The 10364-nt window shown below is 39.4% G+C and overlaps 1 pseudogene; it reads right to left on the bottom strand.

Moving 5' to 3' along the window:
• Positions 1-8887: 8887 nt before the first annotated feature.
• On the bottom strand, positions 8888-9207 carry LOC110577056 (annotated as a pseudogene).
• Between the last annotated feature and the right edge of the window lie 1157 nt (positions 9208-10364).

The following is a 10364-nucleotide window of genomic DNA, read 5'->3' as shown; positions in this document are numbered from 1 at the left end:
AGACAGAAACTAAAAGAATTTGTGATCACTAAACCAGCCCTACAAGAAATATTAAAAGGAATCCTTTAAGCAAAGAGAGAGCCCCAAAAGTAACATAGACCAGAAAGGAACAGAGACAATATACAGAAACAGTGATTTTACAGGTAATACAATGGCACTAAATTCATATCTTTCAATAGTGACTCTGAATGTAAATGGACTAAATGCCCCAATCAAAAGATCAGATCAGATAAAAAAGCAAGACCCATTGATATGCTGTCTGCAAGAGACTCTTTTAGACCCAATGACACCTCCAGATTTAAAGTGAGAGGGTGGAAAACCATTTACCATGCTAATGAACATCAAAAGAAAGCTGGGGTGGCAATCCTTATATCAGACAAATTAGATTTTAAACCAAAGACTGTAATAAGAGATGAGGAAGGACACTATATTAAAGGGTCTATCCAACAAGAAGATCTAAGAATTACAAATATTTATGCCCCTAACATGGGAGCAGCCAATTAAATGAAACAATTAATAACAAAACGCCCCACCTCACTGCAATGGACAAATCATCTAAGCAGACAATCAACAAGGAAACAAGGGCTTTGAATGACACACTGGGCCAGATCAACTTCAGAGATATATTCAGAACATTCCATCCTAAAGCAACAGAATACACATTCTTTTTTTTTTTTTAAGATTTTTATTTATTTATTGAGAGAGATAATGATAGAGAGCACGAGACGGGGGAGAGTCAGTGGGAGAAGCAGACTCCCCGCTGAGCACGGAGCCCAATGCGGGACTCAATCCCAGGACTCGAGGATCATGACCTGAGCCAAAGGCAGTCGCTTAAACAACTGAGTCACCCAGGCGCCCAAGAATACACATTCTTCTTGAGTGCACATGGAACATTCCCCAGAACAGATCACATCCTGGGTCACAAATCAGGTCTCAACCAGTACAAAAAGACTGGGATCATTCCCTGTGTATTTTCAGACCACAGTGCTTTGAAACTGAAACTCAATCACAAGAGGAAATTTGGAAAGAACTCAAATACATGGAAGCTAAAGAGCATCCTACTAAAGAATGAATGGGTCAACCAGGAAATTAAAGAAAATTTTTAAAAATTCATGGAAACAAATGAACATGAAAACACAACTGTTCAAAACGTTTGGGGTGCAGCAAAGGTGGTCCTAAGAAGGAAGTATATAAGCAATACAAGCCTTTCTCAAGAAACAAGAAAGGTCTCAAATACACAACCTAACCCTACACCTAAAGGAGCTGGAGAAAGAACAGCAAATAAAGCCTAAACCCAGCAGGAGAAGAGAATTAATAAAGACTGGAGCAGAAATCAATGAAATAGAAACCAAAAGAACAGCAGAACAGAACAACGAAACTGGAGCTGGTTCATTGAAAGAATTAGTAAGATTGATAAACCCCTGGCCAGACTTACAAAAAGAAAAGAGAAAGGACCCAAATAAATAAAATCATGAATGAAAGAGGAGAGATCACAACCAACACCAAAGAAATACAAACAATTATAAGAACGTATTATGAGAAACTATATGCCAACAAATTAGGCAATCTGGAAGAAATGGATGCATTCCTAGAGATGTATAAACTACCAAAACTGAAACCAAGAAGAAATAGAAAACCTGAACTGACCCATACCCAGCAAGGAAACTGAAGCAGTAATCAAAAATCTCCCAATAAACAAGAGTCCAGGGCTGGATGGCTTCCCAGGGGAATTCTACCAAACATTTCAAGAAGAATTAATATCTATTCTTCTGAAGCTATTTCAAAAAATAGAAATGGAAGGAAAACTTCCAAACTCTATGAGGCCAGAATTATCTTGATCCCAAAACCAGATGAAGACCCCACCAAAAAAGAGAATTACAGACCAATATCCCTGGTGAACATGGTGCAAAAATCCTCACCAAGATACTAGCCAATAGGATTCAACAGTACATTAAAAGGATTATTCACCACGACCAAGTGGGATTTATCCCTGGGCTGCAAGGCTGGTTCAACATCCATAAATCAATCAATGTGATACAATACATTAATAAAAGAAAGGACAAGAACCACATGATCCTCTCAATAGATGCAGAAAAAGCATTTGACAAAGTACAGCATCCTTTCTTGATTAAAACTCTCCACAGTGTAAGATAGAGGGTACATACTTCAATATCATAAAAGCCATATACGAAAAGCCCACAGTGAATATCATTCTCAATGGGGAAAAACTGAGAGCTTTTCCCAAAGGTCAGGAACACGGCAGGGATGTCCACTATCACCACTGCTATTCAACCTAGTATTAGAAGTCCTAGCCTCAGCAATCAGACAACAAAAAGAAATAAAAGGCATTCAAATCAGCAAAGAAGTAGTCAAACTCTCTTTGCAGATGACATGATACTCGATGTGGAAAACCCGAAACATTCCACCCCCAAATTACTAGAACTCATACAGTAATTCAGCAAAGTGGCAGGGTATAAAATCAATGCATAGAAAACAGTTGCATTTCTACACACTAACGAGACAGAAGAAAGAGAAATTAAGGAATTGATCCCATTTACAATTGCACCCAAAACCATAGATACCTAGGAATAAACCTAACCAAAGAGGCAAACAGTCTGTACTCAGAAAACTATAGAACACTCATAAAAGAAATTGAGGAAGACACAAAGAAATGGAAAAACATTCCATGCTCATAGATTGGAAGAACAAATGTCTTTTTTTTTTTTTTTAAGTTTACAGTTTACTGTTTATTATCCCTTTAGGTGATGACAAGTGAGGCTCATTTTGAACAAATGTCTTGGGTAGGTTTAATAGATAACAATTGCCCTCAAAGGGTTAGAGGCAGGTGAGGGTCAGCTCTTTGACACAACTTTTCTAGTAGGTTTTAAAGATTTTATTTTTATTTTATTTATTTGACAGAGAGAGAGATAGCGAGAGCAGGAACACAAGCAGGGGGAGTGGGAGAGCGAGAAGCAGGCTTCCTGCCGAGCAGGGAGCCTGATGTGGGACTCGATCCCAGGACCCTGGGATCATGACCTGAGCCGAAGGCAGACGCTTAACGACTGAGCCACCCAGGCGCCCTTCTAGTAGGTTTTAATGAAAGCAACCTTGGAGCACATATCTTAACACTTATTAAGCAAATATTTATAAGCCAGCATGTTCATACATATTTTGTAAGCCCAATAAATATTGGTTTAGGGGATCTAACCACACAGGTTCACTCCAAGTCAGGTGCAATCTACATATTCAATGCAATCTCTATCAAAATACCATCAACTTCTTTTCACAGAGCTGAAACAAATAATCCTAAAATTTGTATGGAACAAGAAAAGACCCCGAATAGCCAGGGGAATGTTGAAAAAGAAAACCAAAGCTGGCAGCATCACAATCCTGGACTTCAAGCTCTATTACAAAGCTGTCATCATCAAGACAGTATGGTATTGGCACAAAAACAGACACATAGATCAATGGAACAGAATAAAGAACCCAGAAATGGACCTTCAACATTATGGTCAACTCATCTTCGACAAAGCAGTTAAGAATATCCAATGAAAAAAAGACAGTCTCTTCAACAAATTGTATTGGGAAAATTGGACAGCATGCATTAGAATGAAACTGGATCATTTTCTTACACCATACACAAAAATAGACTCAAAATGGATGAAAGACCTAAATGTGAGACAGGAATCCATCAAAATCCTAAAGGAGAACACAGGCAGCAACATCTGTGACTTCAGCCACAGCAACTTCTTGCTAGACATAACTTCAAAGGCAAGGGAAACAAAGGCAAACATTAACTATTGGGACTTCATCAAGATAAAAACTTTTGCACAGCAAAGGAAAACAGCCAACAAAACCAAAAGACAATTGACAGAATGGGATAAGATATTTGCAAATGTCTTATCAGATAAAGGGCTGGTATCCAAAATCTATAAAGAATCTTGCCATTTGCAACAACACGGATGGAGCTAGAGAGTATAATGTTAAATAAAGTAGGCCAGAGAAAAACAAATACCAAATGATTTCACTTATATGTGGAATTTAAGAAACAAAACAAATGAGCAAAGGAAAAAAAAAGAGGAGAGAGAGACAAACCAAGAAACAGACCCTTAACTATTGAGAACAAGCTGATGATTACCAGAGGGGAAGTAGGTGGGGGGATGGGTGAAATATGTGAAGGAGATTAAGAGTACACTTATAACAGCCCAAGTGTCCATCAACTGATGAATGGATAAAAAAAGATGTGGGTGTGACATATACAATGGAACATTAGCCATAAAAACGAAAGAAATCTTGCCATTTGCAACAACATGGATGGAACTAAAGAGTATTCTGCTAAATGAAATATGTCAGTCAGAGAAAGACAAATACCATATGATTTTACTCATATGTGCAATTTAAGAAACAAAACAAATGAGAAAAGGGGAAAAAAAGAGAGAGAGGCAAACCAAGAAACAGACTCTTAATTATAGAGAACAAACTGCTGGTTACCAGAGGGACAGTGGGTGGGGGGGTGGGTTAAATAGGAGATGGGGACTAAGGAGTGAACTTGTGACGAGCACTGGGTGATGTATGGAAGTGTTGAATCACTATATTGTACACCCAAAACTAATATCATACAGTATGTGAACTATACTGGAATTTTTAAGCATTAATTAAAAAACTGGGTTTTTAAAGATTAATAAAAATCTGACAATACTAGTTGCTAGCAAGGATGAAGAGCAATAAGAACTCTCATTCATTGCTGGTGAGAATGTAAACTGGTACAGCTACTTTAGAAAATAATTTGAGTTTCTTACTAAGTTAAACATACACTACCTACACATTCATGACACAGTAACCCCACTCCTAGGAATTCACCAGAAAGAAATCAAAACTGTTTTCACATAAAAACATGAATGTGAGTGTTTATAACAAGTTTATTTATGATCTCCAGAAACTGGTAATCATTCAAATGTCCTTCAACTGGTGAATGGATAAACAAACTTGGTACATCCTGGAATACTCCTCAACAATAAAAAGAAACTACTGATACATACATAAAACAATGTGTATGGGGGCGCCTGGGTGCCTCAGTCGGATAAGTGTCTGCCTTCAGCTCAGGTCATGATCCCAGGGTCCTGGGATCGAGCCCCGCATCAGCGGGGAGCCTGTTTCTCCCTCTGCCTGCCGTTCTCTCTGCTTGTTCTCTATCAAATAAATAAATAAAATCTTTAAAAAAACAAACCAAAAACACAATGTGTATGGATCTCAAATGCAGTATGCTAAGTGAAAGAAGCCAGAGACAAGGGTATATATACTGTATAATTCTATTTGTATGACATTCTGGAAAAGGAACACTTAGAATACAGAACAGGTCTGTGGCAGCCAGAGGCTGAGGGTTAGGGGAGTGGTTGACCACTGTTACAGGTTGAATTGTGTCCCCAAAATTCAGTGTTGAAGTCCTGACCCCTCAGTACCTCAGAAGGTGATCTTATTTATAAATAGGGTCATTGCTGGTGTCATTAGCTAAGATGAGGTCATACTGGAGTAGGGTGGGCCCCCAATCCCAAACGACTGGTGTCCTTATAAAAAGGGGAAACTGGGACACAGACGTGCACACAGAGAGAACACCACGGGAAGATGAGGGCAGAGACAGGGTGATGCTTCTACACACCAAGGAACAACCAAAGATTGCCAGCAAATCGCCAGGGGGAGGAGCATGGAACAGATTCTCACTCACAGAGGAAACCAACGCTGCCAACACCTTGATCTTGAACTTCCAGCCTCCAAAACTGTGACAATAAATGTCTGTTGTGTGATCCAGCCAGGTTGTGGTACCTTGTCACGGCAGCCCCGGCAAACTGGGTGGCTCAGTAAAGGGGCCGCAGGAGGGAATTCGGGGAGGTGGTGGCACTGCTGTGTGTCTGGACTGATGGTAGTCACAGGACTACGTATGTTTGTCAAAACTCAAAAGGATACACAAAGAGCAATTAACTTAAGTGCACAAAAAAATTTAAATGTAATAACCAGAAAAATGTGAACGAAAGATCTCACTGCTTGGTCTAGTAAATGTACGTAGCAGAACATTTTCCTGCATCTTTCAAAATGAAATTCTGGTTCTTCACAAATGCAGCATTCATACAGTTGTTGTCTAAAGACTGCTATCTCTGCTAAGCTAAAAATTAATCTCTTAAGTTAACATTAGCTATCCCTGCAACCAATGCCCAGGATAGTGTTTCTAGCCCTTAGAACAGTGCCAGAGAATTAATATTTAGAATTCTATCTATTAGTATTTGTTGGATAAATGACACATTATAACTTCTATACTTGCAATCACTTTTAATGACAATGTTGGCAAGAAAGCACAATACAGAATCAAATCCAATGTTTCCACTTTCCTAAATCCCTTAAACTTTTGGTCATGGGTAAAAGGCCCGGTTGCACGCAATTATATGAATTCAGTTTTGAAAGCTTGTTTTTAGTAAACTAAATGCCAGGATTGTGATTATTATTATTTACAAAGCATTCCATACATGTTATATTAAAGCCATTGAAGAGTTGTTGTATATTGGCACTGCTAATCATGAAATTCACTCAGGTTGTATAATAGACAAAAGGTAATTTAATCAATTCTTCAATTCAAAAGCATTTCTATGGTGCATCCTGCACTGCTATAGGTATTAAGAGATGATATGAAGGAAGCAAATCTCATAGTTAATGTGCATGAGGCCCAAGCCTGCAATCAAAATAAAGCCTATAATCTTGAACAACATTGGAAACTTAAAATAGTGTAATGGTTGCTATAGATAGATTATGGGTTTATGGTTTATATAGCCATTTCAAATTGCATCTGTTAGAGAGCCTTATGAAAGGGCATTCTCAAAGGGAATTTAAGTAAATCATATTTTAAAACACTTATTAATTACTACCTGTCAGTCACTGAACTAAGACGTTTATGGACTTAAGTCATTTGATCTTCACAATGACCCAGTGAGATGAGAACTGTGGTTGCCACACTCTACCGATGAGAAAACTAACATGGCTAGTTCAGTTACTTTACTTCTTCAAGGTCTCATGTTCGGTAAGGACTAAAGCTATGGATTCAAACCCAGGTAGTCTGATAGGGGAGCCATTCACAGTAGATCTTCCAAGGCAGTCTTGTTTGCAGAGGTTCTAGCCTATTATCCACAAGGAAATTCAAAAGCCCCAAATTATAGACCCTTATTTCACTGCTTACAAAATATTATAATCTCCTTTTAAATACCGTAAGTATTCAAGTAGTACACTTGATACCTCAATCCTGGCATTGATCTTGAAATCAAGATTTTAGTTTATAGTACTGCAACTTCTGCCTTAAAAAATTTTAAGATTATGCCAACTTCTAACGAGTGCCAGATTTTGACTTTTAGGTAACTGTGAGATACTTCAGAAAGCTGTCCAAATGACTGAATCAAGCTGGTAAGTTTTCCTATTCTCCCCAGCAGCCTGGGGTCCCTTCTGGCTTCAGTCATCTTGCTCTAATATATCTCACTAGGAGGAATTCTGCAGGTACGTTGAAACCCAAACATACAGCCTACCCATGTATGATTTAGCCAATATGTATTGGACACCAACCATGTCCCATTTAAAACCCATTTTCTCACTTAATATATACCATAAAAGAATCCTGCATTATAAGGAAGTAAAGAGGGACACCTGGGGGGCTCAGTCTTGTGGTTGAGCAGCTGTGGCTCAGGTCATGAGGCTCAGATCCTGGGATCGAGCCCCACATCGGGCTCTCTACTCAGCAGGAGCCTACTTCTCCCTCTGCCTCTGCCTGCTGATCCCTCTGATTGTGCTGTCAGATAAATAAATAAAATCTTCCATATATATATAGAAGTAAAAAGGTTAAGAGATTTGTCCACAGCCAACAAGTGGGGTTGGAAGAATTTTTTTTAAAAAAAGATTTTAAGTAATTTCTACATCCAATGTGGGGCTTGAACTCACAATCTGGAAATCAAGTCTCAGCCAGGCACCCCCAGATTGAGGAGTTCTTCTTACCCTCATCTTTTATCAGAGGTTTTGTTGGTTTAACAATTTCCCATTTTAGCCTCCATTTTAGATTGCACTATGACAAATTAAAATGACTTTCTAATCAGTAAAACTTTACAGGGTCTTAAGATATTAAAAGCTTCAGGTGCCTGGGTGGCTTAGTCAGTTAAGTATCTGCCCTCGGCTCAGGTCACGATCCTGGGGTCCTGGGATCAAGCCCCACGAGTCTGCTTCTCTTTCTGCCCCTCCTCTGCTTGTGCTCTTTCTCTTTCTCAAATAAATAAAAAAATAAAAAAAATAAAACCTCGGGTGCCTGGTTGGCTCTGTTGGTTAAGCATCAGACTCTTGATTTTGGCTCAGGTCATGATCTCAGGGTCATAAGATCAAGCCCCCTGTCGAGCCTGCTTAAGAATTTTTCTCTCCGGGACGCCTGGGCAGCTCAGTCGTTAAGTGTCTGCCTTTGGCTCAGGTCATGCTCTCAGGGTCCTGGGATGGATCAAGCCCCGCGTCGGGCTCCCTGCTCCTGCTTCTCCCTCTCCCACTGCCCCCTGCTTGTGTTCCCTCTCTCGCTGTCTCTCTCTGTCAAATAAATAAATAAAATCTTAAAAAAAAAATTTCTCTCCCTTTGCACCCCGCCCCCCCCCCACCCAATAAAAAAAAAGATATTAAAAGTTTCAAGAAAATCCATCCATCCTGATTCTCTGGATGATGTAAAGGCTACTAAAAAGTCCATAATCTTTTTTTTTCTTTTTTTTTAGGATAGAGCAATCTTTTATTTTTAGACACTTTCACAAAGAGGTTTTCAGTAAATGAACTTTCCAGTGGAGAAGAGAGAACATGAAAATCAGCCTCCAGCCATCAGCAGCAGCTCCGCTCAGGGCCTAGGATCCTCCTTGCCCAAGTGGTGAGGTGGAGGTGTGTACTTCCCTTCTTCATTAGTTTATCTCGCTGCCTCCCGATGTCACTCAGACGTTTCATCATTTTCTGCCGAAGCAGACATTCTACGAAATCATCAAATTCTATCTTGCACTCTTTCTCTGCACAGGTACCACCGATTCCATGCGCACATTCTATCCATTCTTTTTCAAAAGCATGGCATCGACCTGGAATCTTGTGAGGCTGCTCGGCACTTTGGATTGTCATCCGATGACCTAAGTTAAGGCCCAGCCTTTTCTGCACATCAAAGAAAGGCATGGCGTCGTGCCGCGGTGCCCTCGTCTCCTTCCTGGCCGCTGCTACTGGATGATCTGCCAATAATTGTTTTAATTACGAACTATGTCCTGGGTTAATATTGTTAATATGTTAGGTTGGTGAATTATCATTGACTTGCCTGATTCTAATTCTCTGTAGCAGAAGAAAAATGCTAAGCCAAACTCCACTAAGTGCTACCTCATCAAATGCTAATTTCCACATTTTAAAGGCAAATGGTAAGCATGGCACCCATGTAAAATTGCATTCCTGGTGCCCTCTAGTGGATATGGTTGGTTTTGAGAATCACTTGCCACATCTTAGTGAAACCCGCCATAGAGGAATGAGACATTCCTTCTCCCTATGTTCTGTCCTCTCTCCTTTCTCCTCCTTTATTCTCTGGTCTTGCCCAGGTTCCCAAGATGTCCTAATGATGTCACTCAGTGTTAAAACGAATAACACTGTTATTATTCTCTTACTTACAGAAACAGGTGTTTATTTACAAAAACAGTCACACCCATTCATTTACATACTGTGTTTGGCAGCCAGAGATTGTATGTACCCCCATAGACCTGAAAGGTTTACTGTCTGATACTTTACAGAAAAAGCTTACCAATCTTTAGTCTATGAGCATATCACTAGTTCTGAAAAATGCTTGACAAGGGAGGGCTGATCCCTAGTTGAATATGTTTAGGAAACTCCCATGAATGCACACGAGTGTAAAGAAACCTCTAATTTTGTTTAGTCAGGGAAATCTTTTTTTCACCTAATATCTATTAACATCCTCCTATTCCGTGGAAAACATTTTGGGAAATACTATTTTATAATATTGTGCTTAAAGACTTAAGTCTTATTATTACAGTTCTTATCAACCTAAGAGGAAATATTCCATCTTGGTACATCTATAGCCATTTACTTAAGTTACAACCAAACGTTATATTGAGTATAATTTACTTTAAAATAGTTCACCAGGGGCGCGTGGGTGGTTCAGTTGGTTAAGCGACTGCCTTCAGCTCAGGTCATGATCCTGGAGTCCTGGGATGGAGTCCCACATCGGGTTCCCTGCCCTCTCACCCTCCTCCCTCTCATGCTCTCTGTCTCTCATTCTCTCTCTCAAATAAATAAATAAAATCTTAAAAAAATAAAAATAAAAATAAAATAGT

Source organism: Neomonachus schauinslandi, chromosome 14 (assembly GCF_002201575.2).
Source record: "Neomonachus schauinslandi chromosome 14, ASM220157v2, whole genome shotgun sequence".
NCBI classification, from domain to species: domain Eukaryota; kingdom Metazoa; phylum Chordata; class Mammalia; order Carnivora; family Phocidae; genus Neomonachus; species Neomonachus schauinslandi.
The sequence above is the reverse complement of the archived record's forward strand: the minus strand, read 5'-3'. Positions and strand labels throughout refer to the sequence as shown.